The 16,145-nt window shown below is 41.0% G+C and overlaps 1 protein-coding gene and 1 pseudogene across 1 annotated transcript in view; one reads left to right on the top strand and one right to left on the bottom strand.

Annotated features, from left to right (window-relative positions):
• Positions 1–16,145, bottom strand: part of FGD4 (FYVE, RhoGEF and PH domain containing 4) — a 263,589-nt gene that overhangs the window by 170,190 nt on the left and 77,254 nt on the right.
• On the top strand, positions 12,936–13,028 carry LOC126931863 (uncharacterized; annotated as a pseudogene).

Genomic DNA, 16,145 nt, shown 5'->3' with positions numbered 1-16,145 from the left:
GTATGCATCTTCTCACAAAAAAATGATGCAGCCAGATGGCTGCCTGAAAGATTGGTAAGACAAATAAATCATAACCATTGTCAGTCCAGGGAAGATAAATCTCCCTGAGAAGTTCTTTCCTTCTTGTTTTTCAGGAAATGAAGCCTAACATGAAATTCCTTTGGAGAATAATCGCTCTATACAACATAGTGACAGTCTATGCAGGTTTTGGTGACCCTCGTAAGGCAAAAGAATTATTACGAAAACAATACAGCCAGCCTTGTGACTGCAGAGGGGGACAAATATCTGAACCTCCATCAGATAGAATCACCCAGGTGACCTGCACGGGCAAGACAGCTTACCTAATGCCAAACCAGTTATGGAAATGTAAGTCTACCCCAAGAGATACCTCACCTAACGGGCCGCTCCTAGAATGCCCTTGTAGCTCTTTCCAATCTTCTGTACATAGTTCCTGTTATACATCCTATCAACAATGCAAATCAGGCAATAGAACATATTATACGGCCACGTTACTAAAAACACAAACTGGAGGCATTAATGACGTACAAGTATTAGGATCCACTAATAAACTTGTACAATCTCCTTGTAACGGCCAAAAAGGAAAGCCTGTTTGTTGGAGCACTACCGCCCCCATTCACATTTCTGATGGAGGAGGCCCATTAGATATTGCAAGAATTAAAACCGTCCAGAAAAAATTAGAAGAAATTCATAAAGCTTCATATCCTGAACTTCAATATCACCCTTTAGCCCTGCCTGAGCTTAGAGATAATTTTAGGCTCGATGCCCAAACCTTTGATATCCTCAATGCTGCTTACAATTTACTTCAAATGTCCAATAGAAGCCTGGCCCACGATTGTTGGCTTTGTCTTAAAATGGGCCCCCCTATTCCTCTAGCCATACCTAACCTTTCATTGCCCTATGTCAATTACTCAAATGAATCCTTAGTAAATAATTCCTGTCCTATTACCCCCCCCCTTAGTTCAACCGATGACATTTTCTAATTCCTCTTGCCTCTTTTCACCATCATATAACAACACTAAAGAAATTGATTTAGGCTATGTTGTGTTTGGCAACTGTACTTCCATAATCAATGCCACCAACCCTTTGTGTGCTGTAAATGTCTCGGTTTTCGTTTGTGGAAACAACATGGCATATACATATCTACCTACAAATTGGACAGGGCTTTGTGTTCTGGCCACTCTTCTCCCCGACATTGATATCATCCCTGGAGATGAACCTATCCCCATCCCCGCTATTGAACATTTTATTTATAGACCGAAACGAGCCATACAATTTATTCCCTTGTTGGCTGGACTAGGAATCACCACTGCTTTTACTACAGGAGCCACAGGCCTAGGAGTCTCACTAACCCAATATACTAAATTATCCAATCAATTAATCTCAGATGTACAGACCTTATCCAGTACTATACAAGATTTACAAGACCAAGTAGACTCGTTAGCTGAAGTAGTTCTCCAGAATAGAAGAGGTCTAGATTTGTTAACGGCAGAACAGGGAGGGATATGTTTGGCTTTACAGGAAAAGTGCTGTTTTTTTTTACGCCAACAAATCCGGAATCGTCAGAGATAAGATAAAAACTTTGCAAGAAGAACTAGAAAAGCGCAGAAAAGGCCTGGCCGCCAATCCACTATGGACTAGACTCGATGGACTTCTCCCCTATCTCCTGCCATTTCTTGGTCCTGTACTCACTCTTCTACTCTTCCTCACTCTCGGGCCTATAATCCTTAATAAGCTTATGGCATTTGTCAGACAACAAATTGAGGCCTTCCAGGCCAAACCTATACAGGTCCATTATCATCGCCTTGAGATGACTGAAAATGGTGAGTCTTATTTACCTTAATAAGACCACCTCCCCTGTGTGCTGAACTGGACAGTCAATGACGGGTAAGAGGACACTATCTCCATCGGAGCCTAAGACAGGAGGGCCGCCCTTGCTGCTGCCTTATCCCATGATGGGCCTAGAAGGTGGGGGTGAGTTGACCCAACCTAAGACAGGCGCAGTTCCCGAGGGGTTTTCTTATAAAAATATAAAAAGGGGGACCTGTCCAGAGCTGCACGCCCCGGCCATAGCGAATAATAATTGAGGATTAAACGCCTGAGCTATATTCATTTCCACCCCACACCTTCTCCCTATCTTTGCCTTTTTTCCCCTGTACTAATACCTCATTAAAGATGGCGCTCTTCCTGCTTCTTCTTCACTCACTTTTCCCGCGCCCGGGAAAATTGTTACTTAATAGCGCAAGCGCAACATGACGTCCGACCGGAGAAACCGAAACTAACCTGGCCACGCCCTCGGCAATGAGATCATTTCCGCCTTAGCCCAACCCCTTCCCCTCCAAATGTATATAAGGCACTGCATTACCGCCATTAAACGAGACTTGATCAGAGCACTGTCTTGTCTCCATTTCTCGTGTCTCTTGTTCCCCAAATTCCCACCCCCTCCTCCAGGGCCTACTCGGACTATCCCACGGGCCGGGATACTCTCCATATTCCCAAAAGCAAAAAAGGGCCTTCCATTTTTTTCCAGGAATGGCTATGCGGGTTACCTAGCAATCCCAAGTAATTTCTATAGAAAAACATGTCAGGTTTTTAAAAGAGGAAGACACTGATTGGTAGGCAAATTTCTCATCCTTGTTATGCCTATAAATTAAAATTATGGATTAAAATGAATGTTTTATGTTTGAGGCCGGAAACTAGAGACCAACCTAGGCAACATGGTGAGACCCCATGTCTACAAAAATAAATTTTAAAAAATTAGCTGTGTGTTACTGCACGTGCCTGTCATCCCAGCTACTCAACAGGTGGGAGGATCACTTGAACCCAGAAGGTTGATGTTACATAGTGAGCTATCATCATACCACTGTACCTCGGTCTGGGCGACAGAGCAAGGCACCATTTCTTAAAAAATACAACGGGAAATTTTTTTTTTTTTTTTTTTTTTTAAGACAGAGTCTCCCTCTGTCACCCAGGTTGGAGTGCAGTGGCGTGATCTCGGCTCCCCGCAACCTCCACCTCCCAGGTTCAAGCGATTCTCCTGCCTCAGCCTCCAGAGTAGCTGGGATTACAGGTGCCCGCCACCATGCCTGGCTAATTTCTGTATTTTTAGTAAAGGTGAGGTTTCACCACGTTGGCCAGGCTGGTCTGAACTCCTGACCTCAGGAGATCCACCTGCCTTGGCCTCCGAAAATGCTGGGATTACAGGCATGAGCGACCGCACCTAGCCTAAAAGGGTTATTTTAGTTAATTTATCACATAACAGATGTTTCAAACACACCTAAACATTAATGACCATGTAAATTCAACATTTACATAATAACACAAATGTCCCTTTTCATGTAATATTTAAATGTTGAAGTCAGAATCAAACCATAATACCTAGACTCAGTTCAACTTTATAATATCACTTCTTAAAATTATTATGTTTCTACAAGAATAACAAACTGAAAATTGTGTATTACCTTAAAGCATTTTGAGAGTACGTGAGAAAATTTTGATGGGTGTAGTAAAACAGATACCTGATATAGCTTATGAACCAACAAGTGGAAGCATGGAGGAAACTACTTGGAGAAGTAACACTAACATCATAAAGTCTTAAGCCATTTAGAAATCCTCCCACTGCGTGGATAAGAAAATTGAGGCCAAGACTGATAAGGCAGTCAAGATAAAGCCATACTGTATGAGGGAGACAAGATATGTACAATTCAGAGCTTCCAATGGATCTTCTTTGGTGTAATTTCTAAGGCAATATACATCTAAATAATTAACTCTTTCTTGAACACACCATAATCTAGTATAATACTGCAATGGAGTGGTGATTTTGAGAGCTACTAACCTACCTCCAACAATCACTTGCTGTCAATGGATGTTATTTTCATAAACTTTAAAAGCTGATCTTTATGAAGTGAAAGGTATAGGAATAAGACACAGCATGTTCATATACTGCGGTGGTGTCCATCTGAGGGCTCATGCTTTCCAAACCTCACCAATTCCAGCCATCATCCTCATCCAGGTCAGCTGAGGGCTGGGGGTGTCCTCTACAGTCAGGATAGGTTTTATACAGGAAGTGCTGGCACTTACACAGGCTGGAGTGAAGATGTCAAATGAGGATGTCAGCATTTTTGGTTCCCTCTCTCTAGTTCAGAAAAGTACTGCAGGAAACTTCAAACTGACCATATGGGCTAAAACTGGAACTGTCCTGCACTGCTACTGGGAACCAGGGCCAGAAGGATCCTCATGAGTATGCTGCCTTTTGTTCTTGACCTCTTTTTCAATATTTTGGCAGTTTGGAGGGCAAAGAAAAGAAAAGTTATATGGAATATTTTCTGATAATTTGACATTGTATATTGTAGATTTTTATATATCTTTACAATTGACTAAACCTTTCACTATTCAGTCAGAGATTACATGGATCTAGCCGTAGAAAACTGCTGCAGGGATTACACTGAAATAAAATTGCACTCATAGATGTGTGATTGTGCTGTTTTTCTGAGTTCTATGCACAGATTCTCTGCCTTCTAGATTTTACAAAATACAGATTTATCCCTACTGGCTTTAAATCAAGAGATCCTGATCAATTTACTCACACACACTTAAAATTCAGAATGGCTCTAGGAACTGCGATTTTAACCAATTTGTTACAAGCTAAAATTAGTATGCTACCCACAAAAAATTATCACATGGCTAAAAATAAAGCTTCATAAAAAGAGAATACCATAAGCTATTCATATTTTCCTAATACCACTATTATATTCCGTATCTTGATAAAATTAAGATTATCAGTAATCATAGCAGTATACTTAACTTGCTATGTGCTCTCCTCATAACCACCTCAACAAAAAGTCATTATTAGGTGTTGAAACTGAGAAAATCTACACATCATCTATAACTGAGAAAGTAACTTTCCAGATAGTAAATGGCAGGTCTGGAATGCAAATCCTCAACTATTTAAACTTCAAAACCTGATTCTAAAGTGCAGAATGTCTGCTTATCCTCCCAAAGTTTGTCAACCTGGGATGAAATAAAAACTTTTAAAATATGTCTTCGTTTTCTTGTATTTTCCCCCCAAACTCAAAACTTAAAAATTTTTATGCCTGGTAAAGTTCCTCTTTCTACCTCATGTGATTTTTTGCATAACTAAATTCCTGAAAACTCTGCATTTAATCTACTTGTAAGCAAATCATTTTATATATAATCTGGAATAGTGGGATCATTTTAGAGTAACATATCTTGCAGTCCTACAGTCCGCTCAGCAAGAGTTGCTTTGATCTTAATTTGCTTATTCGCTGTACAAATGAGAAGAACACATTTGTAACTTCCTCAAGGTCACTTCGAGCCAGAAATAGAATTTTGGTTTAAGCTCTGGTTGCTAAATCACACTTCCTCTGCAATGGTAAGCTACCATTGGTAAGCTGGTCACTAAGAAATAGAAAACAAGAAGTATGGGATATTCAAAATACTTTTCATGCCAGAATTTCTCTTTTCCCTACCCATCTGTCTCTGTTTTGCCATCTCCTAAATATGCTATATTGTGATTACGGAAAAAGCAACTACTTTGGCAGATAAGGAAAAACACCTTATTCCTATTTCAAACATGAAGCAAATACTTCATTTCCTTTGTTCATTAAAATATAGAATGTGGCCTTGAAAGTCATGGCACTGTTTAAAAAAATGCTTGTTAAATTTATTTATTCTATTTAATCTTACTGGTATAGACAATTATTTTGATTTATAAATTTGAGACTGTTCTCTAAGAAATGTGTAGGTACCAAGACATGTGACAACTGGCACTACTGTAGAGGGTTTTATCTAAAGCAGACTGCCCAATTGAACTTTATGCAATAATGGAAAGTTCTGTAATTATGGTATATAATAAGGTGGCCACGTGAGCACTTGAAACATGGTTTGTGTGATCAAGGAACTGAAATTAACTTTTATTCTTTTATTTCAATTAACTTAGTTTTTTGTTTGTTTGTTTGTTTGTTTTCTGAGATAGCCTCACTCTGTCACCCAGGCTGGAGTACAGTGGCATGATCTTGGCTCACTGCAAACCTCTGCCTCCCAGGTTCAAGAGATCCTCCCACCTTAGCCTCCCAAGTAGCTAGGACTACAGGTGCACACCACCACACCCAGCTAATTTATATATTTTTAGTAGAGACAGGGTTTCACCATGTTGGCCAGGCTGGTCTCGAACTCCTGACCTCAAGTGATCTGCCCACCTGGGCCTCCCGAAATGCTGGGATTATAGGCGGGAGCCACCACGCCTAGCCTGATGTTTTTGTTGTTGTAGTTGTTGTTGCTTTTGAGATGGAGTCTCACTCTGTCACCCAGGCTGGAGTACAATGGCATGATCTCGGCTCACTGCAACCTCCAGCTCCTGGGTTCAAGCAATTCTCCTGCCCCAGCCTCCCGAGTAGCTAAGATTACAGGTGCAAGCCACCACGCCCAGCTAATTTTTGTATTTTTAGTAGAGATGGGATTTCACCATGTTGGTCAGGCTAGTCTCGAACTCCTGACCTTGTGATCCACCCGCCTCAGCCTCCCAAAGTGCTGAGATTACAGGCATGAGCCACCGCACCTGGCTGATGTTATTTTTAAAGCAATCTGTGGCTAGTGGACAGCATAGGTCTAAAGTCTGGATATATCTTTTAGCTTTTTATTTTGAAATACTTACAGACTCATAGGAAGTTGCAAAAACATGACAGAGAGGTCCAGTGTACCATTCACCCAGTTTCCTTTGATCATTACATCTTCTAAGACCATAACACAATATGAAAACTAGAACACTGGCATTGCTACAATGTATTTGGTTCTATACCACTTTGTCACTTGTATAGATTTGTGTAATCATCACCACAGTTAAAATACAGACAATCATTCTAACAGAGTTCCCTGGAACTACCTCTTTATCACACCCAATGCCCTGCTCCCCAGTATCCTTAACACTTGGCAACTACTAACCTGTTCTCCAACTCTACCATTTTGTCACTTACAGAATGTTTCTTATATAAACGGAATCACACAGTATGCAACTTTTTGAGATTACTTTTTTGCACTCCACATAATGCCCTTGACAGTCATTCAAGTTCTTGCAGGTACCAATCTCACATTCCTTTGTCCTGCTGCACAGAATTCCACTGTGTGGATGTACCACAGTTAGTTTAGCTATTCATGTATTAAAGAACATTTTGGTGGGAAAGGTGGCTCACGCTTGTAATCTCAGCACTTCGGGAGGCTGAGGCGGGCAGATCACCTGAGGTCCGGAGTTTGAGGCCAGCCAGGCCAACATGGTAAAACACAGTCTCTAATAAAAATACAAAAATTAGCTGTGCATAGTGGTGCACCCCTCTAATCGCAGCTACTTGGGAGGGTGAGGCAGGAGAATCGCTTGAACCCGGGAGGCAGAGGTTGCAGTGAGCCGAGATCGCACCACTGCACTCCAGCCTGCATGATAGATCAAGACTCTGACTCAAAAAAACAAAATTTTTCATTGTTCATAGGTTTTGGCTATTACAAATAAAACTGGTATGGGCATTCATGTACAACTTGTTTGTGTGGCTCTAACATTTCATTTCTCTGGAATAAATGCCCAGAAGTATAACTGCGAGGTCTTATGATTATCATAAGTGTTCACACATGCTTATCTCGTCTGTCTTCTGTATATCCTTTGTGGGGAAACATGTCATTATGTTGTTTGCCATTTTCTAATTAATTGATTTTTGCTTTTTACTGTTGAGTTTTGAGGTCTGTTTAAATAGTCTAGATAGAATGTTTTGTCAACTACAGAGTTTCCAAGTGGTTTTTTCCCCAGGTTAAACCTTGTCTTTTCTACCTTTTAACAGAGACTTTTGCAAAGCAAAAGCCTTTCCTTTCAATCAAATTCGATTTATCAACTTTTTTTGATGGATTATGCTTTTGGTGTCATGGCTAAGAACTTTTTATCAGATTTTCTCCTATGTTTTCTTTAGAAAGTATTACAGTATTACTTTAGAAAATATTACAGTTTTGGCTGGGCACGGTGGCTCACGCCTGTAATCCTGACACTTTGGGAGGCTGAGGTGGGCGGATCATGAGGTCAAGAGATCAAGACCATCCTGGCCAATATGGTGAAACCCTGTCTCTACTAAAAATACAAAAATTAGCTGGGTGTGGCGGCACGAGCCTGTAATCCCAGCTACTCGGGAGGTTGAGGCAGGAGAATCGCTTGAACCCGGGAGGCGGAGGTTGCAGTGAGCCGAGATCGCACCACTGCCCATCAGACTGGTGACAAAGTGAGACTCTGTCTCAAAAAAAAAAAAAAAAAAAAAAAAAGTATTACAGTTTTATGTTTAACGTTTTAATAAATGATCTATTTTGAGCTAATTTTTATGTAGGGGCTGAGGTATTTTTATTTTTTTGTCCACAGACATCCAACTGCTCTATAACCATTTGTTAAAAAGATCATCCTTCCTCAACTGTAATACTTTTGCACCTTTGTCAAAGACCAGCTGGCTGTACTTATGCACGCGTATTTCTGGGTTCTATATTCTGTTTCCTCTATTTGTCTATCTCTCTTCCAATATCACAGTCTTGAAGATTGTAGTGACATAATAAATCCTAAAAGTGAATAGAGTGATCCCACATACATTTTTCTTTTTCAAAACTGTTTACTATCCTAGTTACTTTGCCTTTTTCTCCCTGCAGACAGGGTCTCATTCTGTCACCCAGGCTGGAGAACAATGGCACAATCTTGGCTCCCTGTAGCCAGTCTCCTGGGCTCAAGCAATGCTCCTGCTTCAGCCTCCTGAGTAGCTGGGACTACAGCCACCACACCTGGCTAACTTTTGTAATTTTGTAGAAACAAAGTCTCCCCATGTTACCCCAGGCTGGTCTCAAACTCCTGGACTCAAGTTATCTGCCTGCATTGGCCTTCCAAAGCACTGGGATTACAGGGTGAGCCACCATACCCAGTCTACTACTTTGCTTTCTATGTAAACCTTTAGAATGATCTTGTGTTTAGCTACAAAAATCTTGCTAGAGATTTTATAGGAATTGTGTTACACCTTTATATAAATGTGGGATAACTGAGATCTTTACTATACTGAGCCTTCCAATTCATGAATACAGCATGTCTCTCCATTTATTTACTCCACTCACTGCCCCCTCCTCCTATTAAAAAATCTTCTTTGACAGGTGGAGTTTTGCCTTTTGTCTTTTAACTTACATACTAAAGATATAATTTACACACCAATACAGTATTTAAGTATTCTTTTTCTTTGTTTTTTGAGACGGAGTCTCGCTCTGTTGCCCAGGCTGAAGTGCAGTGGTGCAATCTCGGCTCACTGCAAGCTCCGCCTCCCAGGTTCAAGCAATTCTTCTGCCTCAGCCTCCTGAGTAGCTAGGACTACAGGCGCATGCCACCATGCCCAGCTAATTTTTGTATTTTTAGTAGAGAAGGGGTTTCACCATGTTAGCCAGGATGGTCTTGATCTCCTGACCTCATGATCCACCTGCATCAGCCTCCCAAAGTACTGGGATTACAGGCATGAGGCACCAAGCCTGGCTTTTTTTTTTTTTTTTTTTTTTTTGAGACGGAGTCTCACTCTGTCACCCAGGCTGGAGTGCAGTGGCACTATCTCAGCTTACTGCAAGCCGGTCTTGCAGTGACACAAACACAAGCTGGGCACATGGCTTACACCCATAATCTCAGCAATTTGGTAGGCTGAGGTGGGACGATGCTGAGCCCAGGAGTTCAAGGCCAGCCTGGGCAACATAGGGAAACCCCATCTCAGCATGCACACACACACAATTATTTTTACATTGGCCGGATGTGGCCGTGCACACCTATGGTTCCAGCTACTTGGGAATGTAAGGTGAGAGCATCATTTAAGCCCAGGACATCAAGGCTGTAGTGAGCCATAATGGTGCCATAACACTCCAGCCTGGGCAATAGAGCAAGACCCTGTCTCAAGATTTAAAAAAAAAAAAAAAAAAAAAGCCATGTGCGGTGGCTCACACCTGTAATCCCAGCACTTTGGGAGGCTGAGGCGGACAGATCACGAGGTCAGGAGATCAAGACCATCCTGGCCAACATGGTGAAACCCCATCTCTACTAAAAGTACAAAAAAATTAGCCTGGCGTGGTGGCACGCACCTGTAATCCCAGCTACTTGGGAGGCTGAGGCAGGAGGATGGCGTGAACCCGGGAGGCAGAGCTTACAGTGACTTGCAGTGAGCCGAGATCACGCCACTGCACTCTAGCCTGGACAATAGAGCAAGACTCTGTCTCAAAAACAAACAATCAAACAAACAAACAAACAAGTATATCCATTTGGGGCAAATAAGCAGAATATGCTGAAAAATAGACTTTACAGCCAGGGCGTAGTGGTTCATGCCTGTAATCTCAGCACTTTGGGAGGCTGAGGTGGGCAGATCACTTAGTCCAGAAGTTTGAGACTACGCTGAGCAACATGGCAGGACCCTGTCTCTATAAAAAAATACAAAAAATTAGCTGGATGTGGAGGCATGCATCTGTGGTCCCAGTTACTTGGGAGGCTGAGGCAGGAGAATCACTTGAACTTGGAAGGTGGAGGTTGCAGTGAGCCAAGATTGTGCCACTGAACTCCAGCCACAGTGACAGAGACTGAGTCTCCAAAAAAGAAAAGAAAAAAGAAAAAATAATAATGCTTTATAAATTTTTCTTAGATTTCTGCAGAGAAGGTCAAGTGGAAAAAATAAATTCTGTTAAATAGTAAACAAATATAACTATTTGGACAATTTACTAAAACTACAGGGAAGAGTGAAATGTATGGAAAAATCTTTAGAGGATTAAATTTAATTAGCCCAGCAGTGAGAGGTCTGTGAAAATACAGACCTCTCACTGCTAGGCTAATTAAGGAATATATTCCTTAATCAGAAAGTTATGTACCTACCCAGGGGAAATAAAGGATAATTTAAAAATTGTATGCAAGAATACATTCTTAACAACAGAAGTTTAAAATAGTAAGAACTCATGGGAGGCTGAGGTAGGAGGACTGCTTAAGGCCGGAAGTTTGAGACCAGCCTGGGCAACACAGCGAGACCCCATCTCTATTAAAAATAAAATAGAACACGGCAAGTTTTACAAAACTTTAGTCATATGACTATACTTTAGTCATATTTAATAGGAAATGAAACAATATTAAATATGACTAAGTATAGTTCTAAGGCAAGAGCACCAAAAAAACTCAGAGACCTCCTAAAACAGCACAAGTATATACTCCAAGCCTTCAGAAAACTACATTCAGCTCTCAAATCTGACTGAAAAATTGTGAAGACTGAAGACCAAGGAGCCAATTACAGTGAACATTTCCTGTTCACCTCTGTGTCTCCTAGTTAACATTTTACTAGTTCACATATAATAATTGCTTGACGGATTGATAAGTATCTAGCATATCCCAAAGCAAACGGAGCTATAATTTGCACAGATACAGAAGGAAATAATCTCTAGAAACCAAGAGTGTGGGCATCGTTGTTGAAACAGTTGGTAATGGTATCGTGCCACGGAAGTTTGACACTGGGATGGAGAATATCAAGAAGGAGCTGGAAGGATTCCTCATGCAGATTCATATGACACGGATCATAATTGTGATCATGCCTCAACCACGCTACCCATAAGATCATTCCTAAATATGTTACTCCACCAGACTTGGTAAGGTATGAGGAGGATGGAAGATACACTTGCAAACTACTCAGGTGTGGCAGAGTAAAACTGCAAGCAACTAAGGGAAGCTTGTGCTATCCCAAACATTTTCACAATCATGATGAAGAAAAAATATTCGAGTTATTTCAATATTTAACAAGAAGTCAGGCACAATGGCTCACATCTGTAAGCCCAGCATTTTGCGAGGTCAAGATGGGCAGATCACCTGATGTCAGGAAATCAAGACCAGCTTGGCCAACATGGTGAAACCCCATCTGTACAAAAAATACAAAAAATTAGCTGGGTGTGGTGGCATACACCTGTAGTTTCAGCTACTCGGGATGCTGAGGCATCAGAATTGCTTTAATCTGGGAGATGGAGGCTGCAGTGAAAGTCGAGATCGGGGCACTGCACTTCAGCCTGGGCAACAGACTGAGACTCTGTCTCATTAAAAAACACAATCACGTTGAAGAAAAATATTTAAGTTATTTCAATACTTACCAACAACTTACGGATGCTATCAAGAAAATGTATAACCAGAAACAAAAGCATTAAATCAAAAGTACAACAATACGATAAAAAAACAAAATAAAGGTCAAAGACTTAATACTAATCAGATTCTATGAAAGATGGATATAAACTCTGTTGAATCACTGTTGTCACAGGGCATTAATTTGATATTTTTTTTTCTAAACAGAACTCCAAATAAGACATGGAGAAATTTACGAGTCTAAGTGCTTAACAAATTCAGGAAGCCATTTACTATCCCGTATGAGCAAACCTAATAGATGACTCGGGTGAATAAGCAAAGGCAGAGGCAACCTCTGCTGCCATCTGTTTTGTCATCTCCTAGCAATCTACAAACAGCTGCACCACGAAAGTTCCAAGTGATAGAAGGCCCTGGGCTCCTGTCATCCCATTATTCCCTCTTTGGTTTACCACAATCATTTCTACCATGCATCCAGATTATGCCTCTCATTGTTCACAACTCTTGAGCATCTGGTTGCTATTTTGAGGAGGGGAGTATGTGGAAGGGGACTCTTTCTCTACATTGAGTAGTGTATAAGGCAAGCTTTATTTTAAAAAAATACACAGCTCACTGGTAAGATCAAGTAAGATGTATAAATGCATTCACACTTCCCTGTCACACACAAACTTTGACACAACCAATGGTGCTGGAGAGTGTTACTCTGTTGGCAAGGAACTTAAAATGACTTCTGTCCATCTGTGAAATATACCATTTCAAATTCCTTCCAATAGTGCTTACTTTGGCAGCACATATACTAAAATTGGAATGACACAGAGAAGAATACAAGGATGACATGCAAATTCGTGAAGTGTTCCATATTAAAATAAGATTTCAACAAACTGATATCAAGAGAGGCTCTTTATATGGAAAGGTTTTCTTGCTACCTCTTTCCAGATCTTCAAGGTTTTTTCTTTTTTTTTTTGAGACAGAGTCTCACTCTAATCACCTAGGCTAGAGTGCAGTGCATGATCTCAGCTCACTACAACTTCTGCCTCCTGGGTTCAAGCGATTCTCCTGTTTCAGCCTCCTGAATAGCTGGGATTACAGGCACCTGCCACCATGCCCGGCTAATTTTCGTACTTTTAGTAGAGAAAGGGTTTCGCCATGTTGGCCAGGATGGTCCTGAACTCCTGACCTCAGGTGATCCGCCTGCCTAGGCCTCCCAAAGTGCTGGGATTACAGGCCCGAGCCACGCGCCTGGCCAGATCTTCAAGTTTTTCAAGTAGTAAACAATTACTTTTCATCAACTCATAACCTTAAGCCAAGAGTGTCTTCTGTCACTACCCCCACTAAGAGATGGGGTATATTTCTCCACCTCCTTGAATCTGAGCTAGGTATATGACTGCTTTGTTCAGCAGAAAAGACCAGAAATTCCACTGTATACCAATTGTGAGCTTAATGTTTAAGAGTCCAGGCAACTTCTGTTTTGTTTGTTGTTGTTGTTTTTTTTTAATTAGAAACAGGTTCTCACTGTTACCCGGGCTGGCCTCAAATGATCCATTCACTTCAGCCTCCTGAGTAGCTGGTATTACAGGCACCATAACCCTCCACCTAGCTAGAGGCATGGCAACTTCTGCTTCCTGCTTTTTGGAGTCTAGCTGCCACGTTGTGAGAAGGTCTAAGCAGCAACATGCATCAGGAAGGGCTGTGTGGAGTAGAATTAAGGCCCCAGTTGACAATCCCAACTAAAACCTCAGGTGGTGGGACCAACTTGACAGTCATATAATTAAGGTATCTTGGAAATAAATCAAATCAAGCCACCCAAGCTGACAGCACACAGATCACAGATGCGCCATTCCTACCAAACTCTGGCCAAACTGCAAGACCATCCTCAAGAAAATACTTGTTTTAAGCCATTAAATTTTGAAATTATTAATTATGCAACAACAGATACAAAATAAAATTTGGTATCAGAAGTGAGGCTCTGCTGTAACAAAAACTCAAAATATGTACTGGTTTTGGGTCCAGGTGGTAGACAACAGCTAGAAGACTGTTAGTAAAGATTTGAAAAACAGTATAGATATGTTACTGGTGGCTGAAGAAATGGAGACCCAAGAAAAAGCAGCAGACCCGTTTCATACAGTAATATGGAGGACAGAAAGGGTCCCTAATGAACTCATGGACCCAACTAAGGAGAATTCCAAGAATGTCAAAAGTGCCAACTGGCTTGTTTTTAGCTGCCTATAATACAGGAGTAGTGAGATGAATTAAAAAAGGAACTGTTTGGTTCCTTTTTAAGCAGAATTCAGAGGAAATACAAAGAAGTTGGACTTCATGGGTTAAAAAATAAAACAATTCCTCTTTTCAGCAGCTAAGCTTAAAACCACTCAAAATAAGAAATGACCTTAGGGCAAAGATCAAATCCAGTGCTACCAGTAGAGCCTCTAGGATGTAGTGGTAAGACCCTTTTTTGAGACCTCATGAAGATGTTAGGTGGTTGCTCGTGGACTTTCTGTTAGACCAGTGATTCTAAAAGTTCATATGCATCAGACTCAGATGGAGATTTTATTAAAACCTAGATTGCTGGGATGGATCATCACAGTTTTTCATCTAGCAAGTCTGGATGCAGACTTCAACTGTAAGTTCCCAGGTGATACAAATGCTGCTGGTACAGACACCCATGCTTTTGGAATCACATAGCTAGACCAAAAGGCTTTAAAGAATCTTAAGTGGGTGCTTTGAGTATCAACTAAACCAGACAGTAGAGCTTTTGACAATAAAAGGTTATTTTCACATGACAGTCTGATACAAAGGCAGTCCAGGGTAAAGAAAGTCCTATCTTAAAAAGATTTGTAGGGGTATTTTTTATCTAATATTGTGAACACCTAAAAGATCTATGGTAAAACCCAAAAGGCATTTCAGAGAAATATACCAGTGGAAACACCATCAGCTTGGACTAATAGAGCTAGTTAAAAATGAAAAATATTAGCACCCCTATTCGGACAGGAAGAGGCCAAAAAACACGGGCCATTTCTTGTGGAAAAGAAAGAATCAGAAGACAGCCAAGAGCCTAGGGATGGAGATGAGGGCCAAAGAGAGGCACCCGGTAGTGAACTAGTTCCTCAACAAGGATATAGATCGAGCTAAATGTCAGAACTGCTATGTACCAGTCACAGCCATGTGTCTCCCAGTCACATCTGCTGCTTTTTTCTATTTAAATAAGTTTACAATGGCAAGGTTTTTACTATATTCACAGATACATACACCCACCATCAATTTTAGACCTTTTTCATCACACCAAAAATAAATTTGTTTTTAATTTGGAGATAGGGTCTGGCTTTGTCACCCAGGCTGGAGTACAATGGTGCAATCATGGCTCACTGCAGCCTCAACCTCCTGGGCTCAAGCGATCCTCCTGCCTCAGCCTTGGAGTAGCTGGGACTACAGGCACGTGACACCATGCCTGACAAATTTTTGTGTTTTTTGTAGAAATGGGGTTTCGCCATGCTGTCCAGGCTACTCTCAAACTCCTGGATTCAAGCAATCTACCCACCTTGGCCTCCCAAAGTGCTGGGATTACAGACATGAGCCACCTCTCCCAGCCCAAAAAAGTTATACCTTTTAGCTATCACCTTCCCCCCATTCCAGCCCTCCCAGCCTAAGCAACGCTAATCTTTCTGTCTATAGATTTGGCTGTTTGGGACATTTCATATACATAGAAGCACACAATATGTGGTCTTCTGTGACTGGATTCTTTCACTTAGCACATTTTTAAGATTCATCCATGTTGTAGGTAGGAATACTTTATTCTTTCATATGGCCAAAAAATTCTATCATACAGGCATATCACTTTTTATTTATCCATTCATCAGCTGGACATTTCAGTTGTTTCCACCTTTCGTATATTATATTGCAACTATAAACATTTATGTACAATGTTTTCTGTGGAACTAAGGTTTCATTGCTTTTGAGTATATGCTTAGGTACAGAATTGCTGGAT

Source organism: Macaca thibetana, chromosome 11, assembly GCF_024542745.1.
Source record: "Macaca thibetana thibetana isolate TM-01 chromosome 11, ASM2454274v1, whole genome shotgun sequence".
NCBI lineage: Eukaryota > Metazoa > Chordata > Mammalia > Primates > Cercopithecidae > Macaca > Macaca thibetana.
Note: the sequence above shows the minus strand (reverse complement) of the source record. Positions and strands in the feature narration are given on the sequence as shown.